Below are 22,298 nucleotides of genomic sequence, written 5' to 3' on the forward strand. Positions count from 1 at the left end.
GCAATTGGCAGGCTCCAAAGGCACAGCCGAGTAGGGCCTGGGCAGGGCCACAGGTGGACGTGTCGCAGCCATGCCTTTGAGTGTCTCCTTCAGGCCTGCATCTGAGGAGGCGCAGCCCCCGAGGCCTCTAAGTCAACATTGACCAGAGACGGTACACAAGAGCAGCGTTCGCAGACAGTTATTGGTGTAAATGTGGGTGATCCCGGCACATTGCTGGGACATGTGAGTCATTCACACACACACGCGCGCGCACACACACACACACACACACACGCACACACACACACGTACACATAAACACACACACACATACCCAAGAAGCCCTTTACTTTCAGACACGGTTTGTCACAAGGACTGCAAGTCTGACCGTATAAGCAGTGACATGCCACTACCCAGCATACACAGGTCTGGAGGAGCAGAGTAGCGGTCAGAAACAGCCCCTGCTTGGGGAATGCAGATGCACACCATCCCAAGGGGCCCAGAGCCATGAGCGTGTCTGATGGTATGGCAGGTCCTGAGGATATCAGCAGTGGCCGGGCAAGAGGCAGTGCCCGCCAAGCTCCTTGCAGATGCGTGTTCCAGTATCCTTGTTCCACCCCAGACTAGGGCTGATGCTCCTGGCTCTTCTTGGCCGGCATGTGGCCTGAATGGCTCCTTGACCTAAAGCAGATTATGAGCCACCCTCAAGTCTCCGTCCTGATCAGCGACCAAGATCAAGACTTTCTCGGCTACATGATGGACTTGAAGGTCAGTGAGGGAGACTGAGGAAGGGTGGGTATGGGACCTGGCGGGGAGTGGGAGGAACGTGTTAGCCATGTTCCTGTGCTGTGAGACTTTGGAGAGGCATCGGGGAAGCTGATCATGCCTGCCTTGGAGGCAAGCTGAGGCCCCTAGAAGCTTGCACCTTTTCCCTCCTCGCTATCCTGGCAGGTGCAGGTGCGGAGCCATCCGCCGTCCCGCTGCAAGCTGGTCTTTTCCTTTCGGGACAACCCCTACTTCTTGAACTCGGTGATCATTAAGGAGTATTACCTTGACATCACTGGTAAAAGGTGGCTCCCGGGGTGATGAGTGTGGGTGTGCAAGCGTGTGGATGATGCACCTGCGGTGTCCACCCCAGTCTCCCCTGTCTGTCTGCAGGGTACAGGGCACGTCGATCCACTCCAGTCCACTGGTTCTGGGACTTTGAATGGGGAGCCCCCAGCCGCAGGCTGGACACCAGGAGCCTTAACTTTCTCAACTGGCTGTCAGGCCACAACGGCCCAGAATCGAACAGGATTGCTGAGGTGGGGTTGCTTTGGGCTTGCACACAGTTGGTGGTTGATGTTGGAGTTCTTGGCTGCTCATGGGAGGGTTGGGAGCCTGGTCAGCCCCTGGCTGACCTTGCTCGTGTTGCCTGCAGATCATCAGCGAAGACGTGTGGGACGATCCCCTGAAGTACTACCTCAGGGAGGAAGGTTCGTCCATGAGAGACAACTGACAGAAACACATGTGGTGATGGGGTCTGGAGGTAGGCCCCGTAGGGACAGCCGAATAGTAGCTGGGACACAGTACTTTCTTTCACAAGTGGGGATGCTCAGGCTCATGCAAACTGGCTGCAGAGCCAGAGCCTGAGTCAAGCATGTAGCAGGTGACTTGCTGAGACTGGGGGCTGGGGGGGACTCGGTGTGTCCGAGAGCGCAGTAAGTCCCCCTCCAGTCAGCTGTGGTGGCAGCGCGAGAGTCCTAGGTGATACGACTAGAGGCAGGGTGAATTAAGTGCCTGTGTCAGAATCATCTGTCCTTGGGTCCTGCCATTCCCCCGGCGTCCTTCCTCTCACTGAGTTTGAGAATGCCTGGGCCCTTCACTTCCGCCCCTTAACCTAGGATGGCCTGTCATTGAAAGGGCGTCCTGTCCAGGGCCCCAGTGCACCTGTGCGCTGACTTTGGGATCTTGTGTGAATTTCCACATCCAATACTCTGATCTCACCAGCACCACACCTGCTGAGCTTGAAGTTGCTTCAGGGAAAATCCGGACGTCTCTGGGAGGAGGTGGACAGGGAGCCCCAAGGGCAGGACATGGTGCCTAGTGACACCATCTCCGTCATTGCTGGACACGGGTCTTGGGCTCCTGAAACCCCTGTGTTCCCTGTTTGCGTCCGTGTCCACGTGCAAAGCATGTGTGTGTGTACACGCGTGTGCTTGTGTCACCTGTCTTTATGCGGGTGTGTGTGTGTGTATCCGGCCCAGGGCGGACGCAGAGATGAAGGCGACGGGAGAGGAGGTGACGAGCGACCAGAAGAGGAGGCACGAGGCGTCCCCAGGCTGACGGAGGTTGGTCACCGACTCTCCGCATGACCGTATCCGGGATGGGAATGAGGAAAAGATGGCCAGTGATACCTGCGGACCGTGGCTCGAGAAATCCGCAATTAGACCAAATCCAAAACACGCTCGCCACTGCTAACTTGTGGTTGTGTGTGCTTGGAACAGGGAGAGGGAAGTGCATGGTCTGAGGATTCCGCGAGGGCAAATCAGGTGGGGCGGGGCTTTGAAACCGCTGCCTGAGGAGCCCTCAGTCCATGGGGACGTGGGCCGGCCTCTGGAAATGGTGGGCGAGGGTACGGCTGGACCCGGGGTGGAGAGGAGGCCAGGTTCCTGTAGAGAAGAGCAGAGACCCGAAGGAGAAAGAGGCACAGATTGCCTGCTGCACTGGGGACTTGTTCCACACACGGAAGAAGGAGACCCGGGAGGGCCCTGGGCCAGTGCTGCCCAGGATCGGCCCATCGGCCCGCACGCTGTCTCCACGAGGGTGGCACACACTGGCATGATGCGAAACACAACGCAAGATGTGCTAAGCTAGGCTGTCCGTGCAAAACCACAGGCACGCGAGGAGAGACAGGGTGTGAGCGTGGCAGACGTCCAGGCATTTCCAGCCTCCTCGGCAGGGCAGAAAGGCGAGGGAGGCGCAGGTGTGGGTGTACGTGTGCGTCCCTCTGCCGGAGTGTGCCTGTGAGGGAGGGAAGAGGGAGGAAGCAAGGACGGTGGGCTACTTGCATGTGCCAAGGGACCTCAGGAGAATGGCAGACAGGGAAGCCCCTGGGGGCGGTTGAGAGCCTGCTGGTGGATTTCAGGGCCCAGGGACTAGGCATTAGCGGCCCTGCCAAAGACACCCCATGGGTCGTGCTCCAAGTCCTGACGTGAATTCCTTCCTTCCTCTGGGGTCTTGCGCCCGGCTGTGGGGGGGGGGGTGGGCCAGAGGGGCTCAGGGGTGCGTCTGCTCCAGACGGAGATTTCTGGAAGCGTCGCTGGAGCAGAATCTCTGATTCTGTCGTAGGGCATCTGCACCAGATGACACTCAGAGGCACCCTGCCTTCCAGGTGACCGTCTTGGATGTCCCCGGGCCCAAGCGGGGACTGGCTTCCTTGGCATGTGGGCTGTGTAGGCAAGCAGGGATGCCTGACTGTCGGGAATTCTAGCTGGGCCTAATGAGAGCAACTGAAAGAGAGTCTTGGCATTTAGCAAAGCAGTGAGGCCCGGGTGGTACAAGGCCTCTTGGTGCCTTTGAGGTAGCAAAGCTGCTTTCTGCCCAGGGAGGCATGAGCTGTGGGCCCTGACAGGGCCGGGTGCCCAGGGCAGCATCGGTTCAGGGACTGAGTGCGTCTGGGTAGTGTTAAAGAGAAGGGACGGCGTGTAGGGTTGCCGCCTTACCTTTACGGCCTCAGGTTCCGTGCCTTGTATCGGAAGAGTGCCTGTATCCACGTGCTCCTTCTTCACAAGATTGGATCAGACCCAGGCCTGTCACAGTCTCTTGGGGCCCTTGCAGGCCCGGGCGTCTCTTTGGCCTTTTCCTGCTACAGGGAGACAGGGAGACAGATGCACTCAGCAAGCTACACAGGTGGGAAGCACAGGGGCCTCACTCGGAGTGTTGTGGGCCCTGACGGCTGGTGGGCTAGCAACAGGGCCACGCCATTGACAAGGAACGACCTAGATAGATGCACACGGAGAAAGCGGTTCTCCAAGTCAGCGGAGGCCAGCGCTCCTTGTTTTCTGGTTCCCTGAGGGAAGGCACAGACAATGGATCCGGCCAACGTGACTGGTACTGTGAAGCTGTCCAAGGTGATGGGAGAAGGCAGAACACAGGCGCCTGTCACTCAGCTGGCCACAGCGAGCAAATCCTGGGTCCTGCCCTTGCCCAAACCCCCGACAAATACTCCTGAGCGCACATCTCGGTTCCTGCACCGAACCAGGCCAGGTCCTGCACTTCTTCAAGCCCCCGACCGACACTCCTGGGCCAGCATCGGACTCTCAGGCTTGTTCCTGGCCTTAGTCAAGCCCCCGGAACACATTCCTGAGCCCACAACGCGCTCTGTACCCCTGAACTACGGTGTGTCCTCCCCTTGTTCAAGCCCCCAGGAAACACTACTGAGCCCGCATCTCACTCGCTGCATTGAACCTGGCTGGCTCCTTGTCTTGTTCAAGCCCCCGACAGATACTCCGGAACCCACATCTCGGTCCCTGCACTGATCCCGGCTGGGTGCTGCCCTTGTTCCCGACCCCGACAAATACTCCTGAGCCCACATCTCGGGCCCTGCACTGAATCGGGTGGGCCCTGCCCATCTTCCAGCCCCGACAAACTCTCCTGAGCCCACATCCCGGTCCCTGCACTGAAGCAGGCTGGGTGCTTCCCATGTTCAAGCCCCGACAAGCACTCCTGAGCCCACATCTCGGGCCCTGCACCGACCCAGTCTGGGTCCTGCCCTTGTTCAAGCCGCTGAACAAATACCCCTGAGCCGGCTTCTCTGTCCCTGCCGTGAACCAGGCCAGGAGCTGCACGTGTTGAAGCCACTGACCAACACTTCTGGGCCTGCATCTGATTCTCAGGCTGGTTCCTGGCCTGAGGTAAGCCCCCAGCAAACAGTATTGAGCCCACAGCTGGCTCCCTGCTCCTGAACTCAACTAAGGTGTGTCCTCCCCTTGTTCAACCACCCTCCCCCCCCACCCCCCAGGAAACACCACTGTGCCCGCATCTCACTCGCTGCATTGAACCAGGCTGGGTCCTGCGCTTGTTCAAACCCCCGACAAATCCTCCTGAGCCCACCCCTCGGTCCCTGCACTGAACCAGGCTGGATCCTCCCTTTGTTCAAGCCCCTGACAAACACACCTGACACCACCTCTCGGTCCCGTCATCGAGCCAGGCTGGGTCCTGCCCATGATCAAGCAGCCGATAAACACTCCTTGGAGCACATCTCGGTCCCTGCACTGATCCAGGCTGGATCCTGCCCTTGTTCATCCCGACAGACACTCCCGAGGCCACAGCACAGTCCCTGCCATGACCCAGGCTGGGTCCTGCCTTTGTTCAAGCCCCCGACAAACACTCTTGAGCCCACATCTCGGTCCATGCAACTGAATCGGGTCGGCCCTGCCCATGCCCAAGCTCTTTGTAGAACGCATATATCGTGTGTCAGGACTATAGGATGGCTGGTTTAGCTTGATCCTCTTGCTGCTCCAGGCCCCACAGGCTTGGGCCACAGGGCAGGCTGGGATGTGTTCTCACATGGAGAACAGAACCACTTTGAAAGGGCCTCCATAGGGTCGATGGCAGCCGTGCATGTCTCCGACACCGGTGAGTCGTGGAACTTAACGGGGAGCTGTCCTTAGCGTCTCCCTGGCCGGCATTCGCACAAGGTTCGGGGGGGAGGGGTCCCTCATGCCAGCAGAGCGGGCCTCGTTTCTCCCTCTGCGCACAGTGTGGCCACGGCACCTCAGGCTTGTGCAGCTTTCACGTCGGCCCAGCGAGGGAGGGAGGGTCGCCCGTCCCCTTCTGCGCTTCAGCAGTGACCGCCCACTGTTGGCTTTCAAGGTCGAGAAAGCACTCTCCGAACGTGTGGACTAAAACCCTCTGAACTCCCACCGGTGAAACTCACTCAGGACGAGAAGGGCTTGCCTTCACGCCAAGGATAAGCGTCTCTTCTGAGCGCTGGTGTCCACAGAGTTGCAGACGGCAACAGCACTACTTAGAGAGACGGAGACACACAGACACCAGCGCCTGCTACACACGCGGAAGGATTGCCCAACACAGTGCTATGCCAGAAGCAAAGATACAGAGACACAGAGCGAGCGCTGTACACTAAGGCGCTGGTGTTCCCGAACAGTGGAGATCCACTGTAGCACTGTAGGTGGGGTTCTTCCCTACTCCCCTAGCATCCGGACAGCAGCAGGCTCTCTGTCCCTTGAAGAAAAGTATCCAGCCCCTTGGCACCCCTGCGTATCCCTTGGATACTCAGGGAGAGCTCTCAGTTATTGCCAGTCCCAGGGGACACAGGAGTGTGCGGTTCGGATGGCGGAGCAGGAACCCGTGCTTGGAATTTCCAGAGCCAGGTCAATGACAGCGCCTGGGGCTAGCCCGGCCACATGCAAAACCCTGTCCCTCCCTGGAGCAGAATCTGGCCACGTGGGGGCGCTGGAGCAGCACAGGAACCCCGGAAGATGCCCTCCGGTCTGGGGGCGTGTCCATAAGAGTGCCGCCCACTACCCTGTCGGCCATTGGTCTAGATTTGGGCCAGCAGTCTGTGCATGGCTCACAGCCTAGGCCCCCGCCTGTTCGCCGGATCTCCTAGGGCCCGTTCACCCCGTCCTGCGTTTCTGGCACCCCTTTCTTCGGCCTCACGCCAACACCCCCACACACCAGCCCCCGCCTTCTGACAATCCCCCTCACTCCCCGCCCCCAAAAGAGCTAGTCGGTCCCACAGGTTTACTGCAGCCTGGGCCGCCATTACGCCCCACTTGCTGTGCTCTTATGTCGCGTCCCTTCGCCTCTGCCCCAGCTCGGGGTCACCGCCAAGGCCAAGAGGAACGTGAGAGGCGGTCAGAGGAAGGCGGGAGCGTCCCGGGACCCCGCACCTTCCAAGTTGTGAGCCCAGGTACTCAGGGGGCAGGGCCCCGCCCCCACCCCCCCTCCCCCACCCCGCAGCCTGCCGTCGTGATGCAGTGCGCAGCTGGGACCTTGTCACCAGCAGTTGTCACGCCAGGCCAAGAGGCCACCCTCTTCAGGGTGGAGGCGGTGGAGGAGGGCGAGGCCCTGGTGGACGGAGACGTGGCGGGAATCGGGCGGGAGTTCCAGCTGCTTGCAGGAAGACATCGTGGAGGAGGTGGAGGTTGTGGCGGATGAGGAGCAGGAACAGCGGCCCTCCCAGGAGCTAGAGGAGAAGACGGTGGAGGAGCAGGGCCAGGAAAGGCCCGGAGGCCCTTGTGAGCGCCAGGAGCTGGATGCCCTGCAGGCACTGGCCGCCCTGCAGGTAGAACTGAGCTCTGAGCGTGAGCAAAACCGCAGGGCTTACGTTCAGTTCATGCGCAAGAACCATCAGAGGAGGAAGCGTCACTTGGCTCGGAGGAGCGCCATCATCCAGGGCATCCCTGGCTTCTGGGCCAAAGCTGTATCCTTTGCGCTGCTCCTTGGGGTCCGCTGCTCAGGAGGACGAGGAAGGGGAGAAGGGGCAGGAGCAGGCGGAGGGGGTGGAGGCGAGGGCACAGGAAGGGCGCCGGAGGCCACTGAAGGAAATGCGGTCCTGGGCAATTGGCAGGCTCCAAAGGCACAGCCGAGTAGGGCCTGGGCAGGGCCACAGGTGGACGTGTCGCAGCCATGCCTTTGAGTGTCTCCTTCAGGTCTGCATCTGAGGAGGCGCAGCCCCCGAGGCCTCTAAGTCAACATTGACCAGAGACGGTACACAAGAGCAGCGTTCGCAGACAGTTATTGGTGTAAATGTGGGTGATCCCGGCACATTGCTGGGACATGTGAGTCATTCACACACACACGCGCGCGCACACACACACACACACACACACGCACACACACACACGTACACATAAACACACACACACATACCCAAGAAGCCCTTTACTTTCAGACACGGTTTGTCACAAGGACTGCAAGTCTGACCGTATAAGCAGTGACATGCCACTACCCAGCATACACAGGTCTGGAGGAGCAGAGTAGCGGTCAGAAACAGCCCCTGCTTGGGGAATGCAGATGCACACCATCCCAAGGGGCCCAGAGCCATGAGCGTGTCTGATGGTATGGCAGGTCCTGAGGATATCAGCAGTGGCCGGGCAAGAGGCAGTGCCCGCCAAGCTCCTTGCAGATGCGTGTTCCAGTATCCTTGTTCCACCCCAGACTAGGGCTGATGCTCCTGGCTCTTCTTGGCCGGCATGTGGCCTGAATGGCTCCTTGACCTAAAGCAGATTATGAGCCACCCTCAAGTCTCCGTCCTGATCAGCGACCAAGATCAAGACTTTCTCGGCTACATGATGGACTTGAAGGTCAGTGAGGGAGACTGAGGTAGGGTGGGTATGGGACCTGGCGGGGAGTGGGAGGAACGTGTTAGCCATGTTCCTGTGCTGTGAGACTTTGGAGAGGCATCGGGGAAGCTGATCATGCCTGCCTTGGAGGCAAGCTGAGGCCCCTAGAAGCTTGCACCTTTTCCCTCCTCGCTATCCTGGCAGGTGCAGGTGCGGAGCCATCCGCCGTCCCGCTGCAAGCTGGTCTTTTCCTTTCGGGACAACCCCTACTTCTTGAACTCGGTGATCATTAAGGAGTATTACCTTGACATCACTGGTAAAAGGTGGCTCCCAGGGTGATGAGTGTGGGTGTGCAAGCGTGTGGATGATGCACCTGCGGTGTCCACCCCAGTCTCCCCTGTCTGTCTGCAGGGTACAGGGCACGTCGATCCACTCCAGTCCACTGGTTCTGGGACTTTGAATGGGGAGCCCCCAGCCGCAGGCTGGACACCAGGAGCCTTAACTTTCTCAACTGGCTGTCAGGCCACAACGGCCCAGAATCGAACAGGATTGCTGAGGTGGGGTTGCTTTGGGCTTGCACACAGTTGGTGGTTGATGTTGGAGTTCTTGGCTGCTCATGGGAGGGTTGGGAGCCTGGTCAGCCCCTGGCTGACCTTGCTCGTGTTGCCTGCAGATCATCAGCGAAGACGTGTGGGACGATCCCCTGAAGTACTACCTCAGGGAGGAAGGTTCGTCCATGAGAGACAACTGACAGAAACACATGTGGTGATGGGGTCTGGAGGTAGGCCCCGTAGGGACAGCCGAATAGTAGCTGGGACACAGTACTTTCTTTCGCAAGTGGGGATGCTCAGGCTCATGCAAACTGGCTGCAGAGCCAGAGCCTGAGTCAAGCATGTAGCAGGTGACTTGCTGAGACTGGGGGCTGGGGGGGACTCGGTGTGTCCGAGAGCGCAGTAAGTCCCCCTCCAGTCAGCTGTGGTGGCAGCGCGAGAGTCCTAGGTGATACGACTAGAGGCAGGGTGAATTAAGTGCCTGTGTCAGAATCATCTGTCCTTGGGTCCTGCCATTCCCCCGGCGTCCTTCCTCTCACTGAGTTTGAGAATGCCTGGGCCCTTCACTTCCGCCCCTTAACCTAGGATGGCCTGTCATTGAAAGGGCGTCCTGTCCAGGGCCCCAGTGCACCTGTGCGCTGACTTTGGGATCTTGTGTGAATTTCCACATCCAATACTCTGATCTCACCAGCACCACACCTGCTGAGCTTGAAGTTGCTTCAGGGAAAATCCGGACGTCTCTGGGAGGAGGTGGACAGGGAGCCCCAAGGGCAGGACATGGTGCCTAGTGACACCATCTCCGTCATTGCTGGACACGGGTCTTCGGCTCCTGAAACCCCTGTGTTCCCTGTTTGCGTCCGTGTCCACGTGCCAAGCATGTGTGTGTGTACACGCGTGTGCTTGTGTCACCTGTCTTTATGCGGGTGTGTGTGTGTGTGTCCGGCCCAGGGCGGACGCAGAGATGAAGGCGACGGGAGAGGAGGTGACGAGCGACCAGAAGAGGAGGCACGAGGCGTCCCCAGGCTGACGGAGGTTGGTCACCGACTCTCCGCATGACCGTATCCGGGATGGGAATGAGGAAAAGATGGCCAGTGATACCTGCGGACCGTGGCTCGAGAAATCCGCAATTAGACCAAATCCAAAACACGCTCGCCACTGCTAACTTGTGGTTGTGTGTGCTTGGACCAGGGAGAGGGAAGTGCATGGTCTGAGGATTCCGCGAGGGCAAATCAGGTGGGGCGGGGCTTTGAAACCGCTGCCTGAGGAGCCCTCAGTCCATGGGGACGTGGGCCGGCCTCTGGAAATGGTGGGCGAGGGTACGGCTGGACCCGGGGTGGAGAGGAGGCCAGGTTCCTGTAGAGAAGAGCAGAGACCCGAAGGAGAAAGAGGCACAGATTGCCTGCTGCACTGGGGACTTGTTCCACACACGGAAGAAGGAGACCCGGGAGGGCCCTGGGCCAGTGCTGCCCAGGATCGGCCCATCGGCCCACACGCTGTCTCCACGAGGGTGGCACACACTGGCATGATGCGAAACACAACGCAAGATGTGCTAAGCTAGGCTGTCCGTGCAAAACCACAGGCACGCGAGGAGAGACAGGGTGTGAGCGTGGCAGACGTCCAGGCATTTCCAGCCTCCTCGGCAGGGCAGAAAGGCGAGGGAGGCGCAGGTGTGGGTGTACGTGTGCGTCCCTCTGCCGGAGTGTGCCTGTGAGGGAGGGAAGAGGGAGGAAGCAAGGACGGTGGGCTACTTGCATGTGCCAAGGGACCTCAGGAGAATGGCAGACAGGGAAGCCCCTGGGGGCGGTTGAGAGCCTGCTGGTGGATTTCAGGGCCCAGGGGCTAGGCATTAGCGGCCCTGCCAAAGACACCCCATGGGTCGTGCTCCAAGTCCTGACGTGAATTCCTTCCTTCCTCTGGGGTCTTGCGGCCGGCTGTGGTGGGGGGGGGCCAGAGGGGCTCAGTGGTGCGTCTGCCCCAGACGGAGGTTTCTGGCAGTGTCGCTGGAGCAGAATCTCTGATTCTGTCGTAGGGCATCTGCACCAGATGACACTCAGAGGCACCCTGCCTTCCAGATGACCGTCTTGGATGTCCCCGGGCCCAAGCGGGGACTGGCTTCCTTGGCATGTGGGCTGTGTAGGCAAGCAGGGATGCCTGACTGTCGGGAATTCTAGCTGGGCCTAATGAGAGCAACTGAAAGAGAGTCTTGGCATTTAGCAAAGCAGTGAGGCCCGGGTGGTACAAGGCCTCTTGGTGCCTTTGAGGTAGCAAAGCTGCTTTCTGCCCAGGGAGGCATGAGCTGTGGGCCCAGACAGGGCCGGGTGCCCAGGGCAGCATCGGTTCAGGGACTGAGTGCGTCTGGGTAGTGTTAAAGAGAAGGGACGGCGTGTAGGGTTGCCGCCTTACCTTTACGGCCTCAGGTTCCGTGCCTTGTATCGGAAGAGTGCCTGTATCCACGTGCTCCTTCTTCACAAGATTGGATCAGACCCAGGCCTGTCACAGTCTCTTGGGGCCCTTGCAGGCCCGGGCGTCTCTTTGGCCTTTTCCTGCTACAGGGAGACAGGGAGACAGGTGCTCTCAGCAAGCTACACAGGTGGGAAGCACAGGGGCCTCACTCGGAGTGTTGTGGGCCCTGACGGCTGGTGGGCTAGCAACAGGGCCACGCCATTGACAAGGAACGACCTAGATAGATGCACACGGAGAAAGCGGTTCTCCAAGTCAGCGGAGGCCAGCGCTCCTTGTTTTCTGGTTCCCTGAGGGAAGGCACAGACAATGGATCCGGCCAACGTGACTGGTACTGTGAAGCTGTCCAAGGTGATGGGAGAAGGCAGAACACAGGCGCCTGTCACTCAGCTGGCCACAGCGAGCAAATCCTGGGTCCTGCCCTTGCCCAAACCCCCGACAAATACTCCTGAGCGCACATCTCGGTTCCTGCACCGAACCAGGCCAGGTCCTGCACTTCTTCAAGCCCCCGACCGACACTCCTGGGCCAGCATCGGACTCTCAGGCTTGTTCCTGGCCTTAGTCAAGCCCCCGGAACACATTCCTGAGCCCACAACGCGCTCTGTACCCCTGAACTACGGTGTGTCCTCCCCTTGTTCAAGCCCCCAGGAAACACTACTGAGCCCGCATCTCACTCGCTGCATTGAACCTGGCTGGCTCCTTTTCTTGTTCAAGCCCCCGACAGATACTCCGGAACCCACATCTCGGTCCCTGCACTGATCCCGGCTGGGTGCTGCCCTTGTTCCCGACCCCGACAAATACTCCTGAGCCCACATCTCGGGCCCTGCACTGAATCGGGTGGGCCCTGCCCATCTTCCAGCCCCGACCAACTCTCCTGAGCCCACATCCCGGTCCCTGCACTGAAGCAGGCTGGGTGCTTCCCATGTTCAAGCCCCGACAAGCACTCCTGAGCCCACATCTCGGGCCCTGCACCGACCCAGTCTGGGTCCTGCCCTTGTTCAAGCCGCTGAACAAATACCCCTGAGCCGGCTTCTCTGTCCCTGCCGTGAACCAGGCCAGGAGCTGCACGTGTTGAAGCCACTGACCAACACTTCTGGGCCTGCATCTGATTCTCAGGCTGGTTCCTGGCCTGAGGTAAGCCCCCAGCAAACAGTATTGAGCCCACAGCTGGCTCCCTGCTCCTGAACTCAACTAAGGTGTGTCCTCCCCTTGTTCAACCACCCTCCCCCCCCACCCCCCAGGAAACACCACTGTGCCCGCATCTCACTCGCTGCATTGAACCAGGCTGGGTCCTGCGCTTGTTCAAACCCCCGACAAATCCTCCTGAGCCCACCCCTCGGTCCCTGCACTGAACCAGGCTGGATCCTCCCTTTGTTCAAGCCCCTGACAAACACACCTGACACCACCTCTCGGTCCCGTCATCGAGCCAGGCTGGGTCCTGCCCATGATCAAGCAGCCGATAAACACTCCTTGGAGCACATCTCGGTCCCTGCACTGATCCAGGCTGGATCCTGCCCTTGTTCATCCCGACAGACACTCCCGAGGCCACAGCACAGTCCCTGCCATGACCCAGGCTGGGTCCTGCCTTTGTTCAAGCCCCCGACAAACACTCTTGAGCCCACATCTCGGTCCATGCAAGTGAATCGGGTCGGCCCTGCCCATGCCCAAGCTCTTTGTAGAACGCATATATCGTGTGTCAGGACTATAGGATGGCTGGTTTAGCTTGATCCTCTTGCTGCTCCAGGCCCCACAGGCTTGGGCCACAGGGCAGGCTGGGATGTGTTCTCACATGGAGAACAGAACCACTTTGAAAGGGCCTCCATAGGGTCGATGGCAGCCGTGCATGTCTCCGACACCGGTGAGTCGTGGAACTTAACGGGGAGCTGTCCTTAGCGTCTCCCTGGCCGGCATTCGCACAAGGTTCAGGGGGGGGGTCCCTCATGCCAGCAGAGCGGGCCTCGTTTCTCCCTCTGCGCACAGTGTGGCCACGGCACCTCAGGCTTGTGCAGCTTTCACGTCGGCCCAGCGAGGGAGGGAGGGTCGCCCGTCCCCTTCTGCGCTTCAGCAGTGACCGCCCACTGTTGGCTTTCAAGGTCGAGAAAGCACTCTCCGAACGTGTGGACTAAAACCCTCTGAACTCCCACCGGTGAAACTCACTCAGGACGAGAAGGGCTTGCCTTCACGCCAAGGATAAGCGTCTCTTCTGAGCGCTGGTGTCCACAGAGTTGCAGACGGCAACAGCACTACTTAGAGAGACGGAGACACACAGACACCAGCGCCTGCTACACACGCGGAAGGATTGCCCAACACAGTGCTATGCCAGAAGCAAAGATACAGAGACACAGAGCGAGCGCTGTACACTAAGGCGCTGGTGTTCCCGAACAGTGGAGATCCACTGTAGCACTGTAGGTGGGGTTCTTCCCTACTCCCCTAGCATCCGGACAGCAGCAGGCTCTCTGTCCCTTGAAGAAAAGTATCCAGCCCCTTGGCACCCCTGCGTATCCCTTGGATACTCAGGGAGAGCTCTCAGTTATTGCCAGTCCCAGGGGACACAGGAGTGTGCGGTTCGGATGGCGGAGCAGGAACCCGTGCTTGGAATTTCCAGAGCCAGGTCAATGACAGCGCCTGGGGCTAGCCCGGCCACATGCAAAACCCTGTCCCTCCCTGGAGCAGAATCTGGCCACGTGGGGGCGCTGGAGCAGCACAGGAACCCCGGAAGATGCCCTCCGGTCTGGGGGCGTGTCCATAAGAGTGCCGCCCACTACCCTGTCGGCCATTGGTCTAGATTTGGGCCAGCAGTCTGTGCATGGCTCACAGCCTAGGCCCCCGCCTGTTCGCCGGATCTCCTAGGGCCCGTTCACCCCGTCCTGCGTTTCTGGCACCCCTTTCTTCGGCCTCACGCCAACACCCCCACACACCAGCCCCCGCCTTCTGACAATCCCCCTCACTCCCCGCCCCCAAAAGAGCTAGTCGGTCCCACAGGTTTACTGCAGCCTGGGCCGCCATTACGCCCCACTTGCTGTGCTCTTATGTCGCGTCCCTTCGCCTCTGCCCCAGCTCGGGGTCACCGCCAAGGCCAAGAGGAACGTGAGAGGCGGTCAGAGGAAGGCGGGAGCGTCCAGGGACCCCGCACCTTCCAAGTTGTGAGCCCAGGTACTCAGGGGGCAGGGCCCCGCCCCCACCCCCCCCCCCCCCCACCCCGCAGCCTGCCGTCGTGATGCAGTGCGCAGCTGGGACCTTGTCACCAGCAGTTGTCACGCCAGGCCAAGAGGCCACCCTCTTCAGGGTGGAGGCGGTGGAGGAGGGCGAGGCCCTGGTGGATGGAGACGTGGCGGGAATCGGGCGGGAGTTCCAGCTGCTTGCAGGAAGACATCGTGGAGGAGGTGGAGGTTGTGGCGGATGAGGAGCAGGAACAGCGGCCCTCCCAGGAGCTAGAGGAGAAGACGGTGGAGGAGCAGGGCCAGGAAAGGCCCGGAGGCCCTTGTGAGCGCCAGGAGCTGGATGCCCTGCAGGCACTGGCCGCCCTGCAGGTAGAACTGAGCTCTGAGCGTGAGCAAAACCGCAGGGCTTACGTTCAGTTCATGCGCAAGAACCATCAGAGGAGGAAGCGTCACTTGGCTCGGAGGAGCGCCATCATCCAGGGCATCCCTGGCTTCTGGGCCAAAGCTGTATCCTTTGCGCTGCTCCTTGGGGTCCGCGGCTCAGGAGGACGAGGAAGGGGAGAAGGGGCAGGAGCAGGCGGAGGGGGTGGAGGCGAGGGCACAGGAAGGGCGCCGGAGGCCACTGAAGGAAATGCGGTCCTGGGCAATTGGCAGGCTCCAAAGGCACAGCCGAGTAGGGCCTGGGCAGGGCCACAGGTGGACGTGTCGCAGCCATGCCTTTGAGTGTCTCTTTCAGGCCTGCATCGGAGGAGGCGCAGCCCCCGAGGCCTCTAAGTCAACATTGACCAGAGACGGTACACAAGAGCAGCGTTCGCAGACAGTTATTGGTGTAAATGTGGGTGATCCCGGCACATTGCTGGGACATGTGAGTCATTCACACACACACGCACACACACACACATACGTACACATAAACACACACACACATACCCAAGAAGCCCTTTACTTTCAGACACGGTTTGTCACAAGGACTGCAAGTCTGACCGTATAAGCAGTGACATGCCACTACCCAGCATACACAGGTCTGGAGGAGCAGAGTAGCGGTCAGAAGCAGCCCCTGCTTGGGGAATGCAGATGCACACCATCCCAAGGGGCCCAGAGCCATGAGCGTGTCTGATGGTATGGCAGGTCCTGAGGATATCAGCAGTGGCCGAGCAAGAGGCAGTGCCCGCCAAGCTCCTTGCAGATGCGTGTTCCAGTATCCTTGTTCCACCCCAGACTAGGGCTGATGCTCCTGGCTCTTCTTGGCCGGCATGTGGCCTGAATGGCTCCTTGACCTAAAGCAGATTATGAGCCACCCTCAAGTCTCCGTCCTGATCAGCGACCAAGATCAAGACTTTCTCGGCTACATGATGGACTTGAAGGTCAGTGAGGGAGTCTGAGGAAGGGTGGGTATGGGACCTGGCGGGGAGTGGGAGGAACGTGTTAGCCATGTTCCTGTGCTGTGAGACTTTGGAGAGGCATCGGGGAAGCTGATCATGCCTGCCTTGGAGGCAAGCTGAGGCCCCTAGAAGCTTGCACCTTTTCCCTCCTCGCTATCCTGGCAGGTGCAGGTGCGGAGCCATCCGCCGTCCCGCTGCAAGCTGATCTTTTCCTTTCGGGACAACCCCTACTTCTTGAACTCGGTGATCATTAAGGAGTATTACCTTGACATCACTGGTAAAAGGTGGCTCCCGGGGTGATGAGTGTGGGTGTGCAAGCGTGTGGATGATGCACCTGCGGTGTCCACCCCAGTCTCCCCTGTCTGTCTGCAGGGTACAGGGCACGTCGATCCACTCCAGTCCACTGGTTCTGGGACTTTGAACGGGGAGCCCCCAGCCGCAGGCTGGACACCAGGAGCCTTAACTTTCTCAACTGGCTGTCAGGCCACAACGGCCCAGAATCGAACAGGATTGCTGAGGTGGGGTTGCTTTGGGCTTGCACACAGTAGGTGGTTGATGTTGGAGTTCTTGGCTGCTCATGGGAGGGTTGGGAGCCTGGTCAGCCCCTGGCTGACCTTGCTCGTGTTGCCTGCAGATCATCAGCGAAGACGTGTGGGACGATCCCCTGAAGTACTACCTCAGGGAGGAAGGTTCGTCCATGAGAGACAACTGACAGAAACACATGTGGTGATGGGGTCTGGAGGTAGGCCCCGTAGGGACAGCCGAATAGTAGCTGGGACACAGTACTTTCTTTCGCAAATGGGGATGCTCAGGCTCATGCAAACTGGCTGCAGAGCCAGAGCCTGAGTCAAGCATGTAGCAGGTGACTTGCTGAGACTGGGGGCTGGGGGGGACTCGGTGTGTCCGAGAGCGCAGTAAGTCCCCCTCCAGTCAGCTGTGGTGGCAGCGCGAGAGTCCTAGGTGATACGACTAGAGGCAGGGTGAATTAAGTGCCTGTGTCAGAATCATCTGTCCTTGGGTCCTGCCATTCCCCCGGCGTCCTTCCTCTGACTGAGTTTGAGAATGCCTGGGCCCTTCACTTCCGCCCCTTAACCTAGGATGGCCTGTCATTGAAAGGGCGTCCTGTCCAGGGCCCCCAGTGCACCTGTGCGCTGACTTTGGGATCTTGTGTGAATTTCCACATCCAATACTCTGATCTCACCAGCACCACACCTGCTGAGCTTGAAGTTGCTTCAGGGAAAATCCGGACGTCTCTGGGAGGAGGTGGACAGGGAGCCCCAAGGGCAGGACATGGTGCCTAGTGACACCATCTCCGTCATTGCTGGACACGGGTCTTCGGCTCCTGAAACCCCTGTGTTCCCTGTTTGCGTCCGTGTCCACGTGCAAAGCATGTGTGTGTGTACACGCGTGTGCTTGTGTCACCTGTCTTTATGCGGGTGTGTGTGTGTGTGTCCGGCCCAGGGCGGACGCAGAGATGAAGGCGACGGGAGAGGAGGTGACGAGCGACCAGAAGAGGAGGCACGAGGCGTCCCCAGGCTGACGGAGGTTGGTCACCGACTCTCCGCATGACCGTATCTGGGATGGGAATGAGGAAAAGATGGCCAGTGATACCTGCGGACCGTGGCTCGAGAAATCCGCAATTAGACCAAATCCAAAACACGCTCGCCACTTCTAACTTGTGGTTGTGTGTGCTTGGACCAGGGAGAGGGAAGTGCATGGTCTGAGGATTCCGCGAGGGCAAATCAGGTGGGGCGGGGCTTTGAAACCGCTGCCTGAGGAGCCCTCAGTCCATGGGGACGTGGGCCGGCCTCTGGAAATGGTGGGCGAGGGTACGGCTGGACCCGGGGTGGAGAGGAGGCCAAGTTCCTGTAGAGAAGAGCAGAGACCCGAAGGAGAAAGAGGCACAGATTGCCTGCTGCACTGGGGACTTGTTCCACACACGGAAGAAGGAGACCCGGGAGGGCCCTGGGCCAGTGCTGCCCAGGATCGGCCCATCGGCCCGCACGCTGTCTCCACGAGGGTGGCACACACTGGCATGATGCGAAGCACAACGCGAGATGTGCTAAGCTAGGCTGTCCGTGCAAAACCACAGGCACGCGAGGAGAGACAGGGTGTGAGCGTGGCAGACGTCCAGGCATTTCCAGCCTCCTCGGCAGGGCAGAAAGGCGAGGGAGGCGCAGGTGTGGGTGTACGTGTGCGTCCCTCTGCCGGAGTGTGCCTGTGAGGGAGGGAAGAGGGAGGAAGCAAGGACGGTGGGCTACTTGCATGTGCCAAGGGACCTCGGGAGAATGGCAGACAGGGAAGCCCCTGCGGGCGGTTGAGAGCCTGCTGGTGGATTTCAGGGCCCAGGGGCTAGGCATTAGCGGCCCTGCCAAAGACACCCCATGGGTCGTGCTCCAAGTCCTGACGTGAATTCCTTCCTTCCTCTGGGGTCTTGCCCCCGGGTGTGGGGGGGGGGGGCAGAGGGGCTCAGGGGTGCGTCTGCCCCAGACGGAGGTTTCTGGCAGTGTCGCTGGAGCAGAATCTCTGATTCTGTCATAGGGCATCTGCACCAGATGACACTCAGAGGCACCCTGCCTTCCAGGTGACCGTCTTGGATGTCCCCGGGCCCAAGCGGGGACTGGCTTCCTTGGCATGTGGGCTGTGTAGGCAAGCAGGGATGCCTGACTGTCGGGAATCTAGCTGGGCCTAATGAGAGCAACTGAAAGAGAGTCTTGGCATTTAGCAAAGCAGTGAGGCCCGGGTGGTACAAGGCCTCTTGGTGCCTTTGAGGTAGCAAAGCTGCTTTCTGCCCAGGGAGGCATGAGCTGTGGGCCCAGATAGGGCCGGGTGCCCAGGGCAGCATCGGTTCAGGGACTGAGTGCGTCTGGGTAGTGTTAAAGAGAAGGGACGGCGTGTAGGGTTGCCGCCTTACCTTTACGGCCTCAGGTTCCGTGCCTTGTATCGGAAGAGTGCCTGTATCCACGTGCTCCTTCTTCACAAGATTGGATCAGACCCAGGCCTGTCACAGTCTCTTGGGGCCCTTGCAGGCCCGGGCGTCTCTTTGGCCTTTTCCTGCTACAGGGAGACAGGGAGACAGGTGCACTCAGCAAGCTACACAGGTGGGAAGCACAGGGGCCTCACTCGGAGTGTTGTGGGCCCTGACGGCTGGTGGGCTAGCAACAGGGCCACGCCATTGACAAGGAACGACCTAGATAGATGCACACGGAGAAAGCGGTTCTCCAAGTCAGCGGAGACCAGCGCTCCTTGTTTTCTGGTTCCCTGAGGGAAGGCACAGACAATGGATCCGGCCAACGTGACTGGTACTGTGAAGCTGTCCAAGGTGATGGGAGAAGGCAGAACACAGGCGCCTGTCACTCAGCTGGCCACAGCGAGCAAATCCTGGGTCCTGCCCTTGCCCAAACCACCGACAAATACTCCTGAGCGCACATCTCGGTTCCTGCACCGAACCAGGCCAGGTCCTGCACTTCTTCAAGCCCCCGACCGACACTCCTGGGCCTGCATCGGACTCTCAGGCTTGTTCCTGGCCTTAGTCAAGCCCCCGGAACACATTCCTGAGCCCACAACGCGCTCTGTACCCCTGAACTACGGTGTGTCCTCCCCTTGTTCAAGCCCCCAGGAAACACTACTGAGCCCGCATCTCACTCGCTGCATTGAACCTGGCTGGCTCCTTGTCTTGTTCAAGCCCCCGACAGATACTCCGGAACCCACATCTCGGTCCCTGCACTGAACCAGGCTGGATCCTCCCTTTGTTCAAGCCCCTGACAAACACACCTGACACCACCTCTCGGTCCCGTCATCGAGCCAGGCTGGGTCCTGCCCATGATCAAGCAGCCGATAAACACTCCTTGGAGCACATCTCGGTCCCTGCACTGATCCAGGCTGGATCCTGCCCTTGTTCATCCCGACAGACACTCCCGAGGCCACAGCACAGTCCCTGCCATGACCCAGGCTGGGTCCTGCCTTTGTTCAAGCCCCCGACAAACACTCTTGAGCCCACATCTCGGTCCATGCAACTGAATCGGGTCGGCCCTGCCCATGCCCAAGCTCTTTGTAGAACGCATATATCGTGTGTCAGGACTATAGGATGGCTGGTTTAGCTTGATCTCTTGCTGCTCCAGGCCCCACAGGCTTGGGCCACAGGGCAGGCTGGGATGTGTTCTCACATGGAGAACAGAACCACTTTGAAAGGGCCTCCATAGGGTCGATGGCAGCCGTGCATGTCTCCGACACCGGTGAGTCGTGGAACTTAACGGGGAGCTGTCCTTAGCGTCTCCCTGGCCGGCATTCGCACAAGGTTCGGGGGGGGGGTCCCTCATGCCAGCAGAGCGGGCCTCGTTTCTCCCTCTGCGCACAGTGTGGCCACGGCACCTCAGGCTTGTGCAGCTTTCACGTCGGCCCAGCGAGGGAGGGAGGGTCGCCCGTCCCCTTCTGCGCTTCAGCAGTGACCGCCCACTGTTGGCTTTCAGGGTCGAGAAAGCACTCTCCGAACGTGTGGACTAAAACCCTCTGAACTCCCACCGGTGAAACTCACTCAGGACGAGAAGGGCTTGCCTTCACGCCAAGGATAAGCGTCTCTTCTGAGCGCTGGTGTCCACAGAGTTGCAGACGGCAACAGCACTACTTAGAGAGACGGAGACACACAGACACCAGCGCCTGCTACACACGCGGAAGGATTGCCCAACACAGTGCTATGCCAGAAGCAAAGATACAGAGACACAGAGCGAGCGCTGTACACTAAGGCGCTGGTGTTCCCGAACAGTGGAGATCCACTGTAGCACTGTAGGTGGGGTTCTTCCCTACTCCCCTAGCATCCGGACAGCAGCAGGCTCTCTGTCCCTTGAAGAAAAGTATCCAGCCCCTTGGCACCCCTGCGTATCCCTTGGATACTCAGGGAGAGCTCTCAGTTATTGCCAGTCCCAGGGGACACAGGAGTGTGCGGTTCGGATGGCGGAGCAGGAACCCGTGCTTGGAATTTCCAGAGCCAGGTCAATGACAGCGCCTGGGGCTAGCCCGGCCACATGCAAAACCCTGTCCCTCCCTGGAGCAGAATCTGGCCACGTGGGGGCGCTGGAGCAGCACAGGAACCCCGGAAGATGCCCTCCGGTCTGGGGGCGTGTCCATAAGAGTGCCGCCCACTACCCTGTCGGCCATTGGTCTAGATTTGGGCCAGCAGTCTGTGCATGGCTCACAGCCTAGGCCCCCGCCTGTTCGCCGGATCTCCTAGGGCCCGTTCACCCCGTCCTGCGTTTCTGGCACCCCTTTCTTCGGCCTCACGCCAACACCCCCACACACCAGCCCCCGCCTTCTGACAATCCCCCTCACTCCCCGCCCCCAAAAGAGCTAGTCGGTCCCACAGGTTTACTGCAGCCTGGGCCGCCATTACGCCCCACTTGCTGTGCTCTTATGTCGCGTCCCTTCGCCTCTGCCCCAGCTCGGGGTCACCGCCAAGGCCAAGAGGAACGTGAGAGGCGGTCAGAGGAAGGCGGGAGCGTCCCGGGACCCCGCACCTTCCAAGTTGTGAGCCCAGGTACTCAGGGGGCAGGGCCCCGCCCCCACCCCCCCTCCCCCACCCCGCAGCCTGCCGTCGTGATGCAGTGCGCAGCTGGGACCTTGTCACCAGCAGTTGTCACGCCAGGCCAAGAGGCCACCCTCTTCAGGGTGGAGGCGGTGGAGGAGGGCGAGGCCCTGGTGGACGGAGACGTGGCGGGAATCGGGCGGGAGTTCCAGCTGCTTGCAGGAAGACATCGTGGAGGAGGTGGAGGTTGTGGCGGATGAGGAGCAGGAACAGCGGCCCTCCCAGGAGCTAGAGGAGAAGACGGTGGAGGAGCAGGGCCAGGAAAGGCCCGGAGGCCCTTGTGAGCGCCAGGAGCTGGATGCCCTGCAGGCACTGGCCGCCCTGCAGGTAGAACTGAGCTCTGAGCGTGAGCAAAACCGCAGGGCTTACGTTCAGTTCATGCGCAAGAACCATCAGAGGAGGAAGCGTCACTTGGCTCGGAGGAGCGCCATCATCCAGGGCATCCCTGGCTTCTGGGCCAAAGCTGTATCCTTTGCGCTGCTCCTTGAGGTCCGCTGCTCAGGAGGACGAGGAAGGGGAGAAGGGGCAGGAGCAGGCGGAGGGGGTGGAGGCGAGGGCACAGGAAGGGCGCCGGAGGCCACTGAAGGAAATGCGGTCCTGGGCAATTGGCAGGCTCCAAAGGCACAGCCGAGTAGGGCCTGGGCAGGGCCACAGGTGGACGTGTCGCAGCCATGCCTTTGAGTGTCTCCTTCAGGCCTGCATCTGAGGAGGCGCAGCCCCCGAGGCCTCTAAGTCAACATTGACCAGAGACGGTACACAAGAGCAGCGTTCGCAGACAGTTATTGGTGTAAATGTGGGTGATCCCGGCACATTGCTGGGACATGTGAGTCATTCACACACACACGCGCGCGCACACACACACACACACACACACGCACACACACACAGGTACACAT

At 60.0% G+C, this 22,298-nt stretch overlaps 1 pseudogene; it reads left to right on the forward strand.

The window, feature by feature from the left end:
- Positions 1 to 14,310: 14,310 nt before the first annotated feature.
- On the forward strand, positions 14,311 to 16,536 carry LOC132344616 (testis-specific Y-encoded protein 1-like; annotated as a pseudogene).
- Positions 16,537 to 22,298: the final 5,762 nt, after the last annotated feature.

The sequence above is a fragment of the Bos taurus genome, chromosome Y (genome assembly GCF_002263795.3).
Source record: "Bos taurus isolate L1 Dominette 01449 registration number 42190680 breed Hereford chromosome Y, ARS-UCD2.0, whole genome shotgun sequence".
Lineage (NCBI taxonomy): Eukaryota > Metazoa > Chordata > Mammalia > Artiodactyla > Bovidae > Bos > Bos taurus.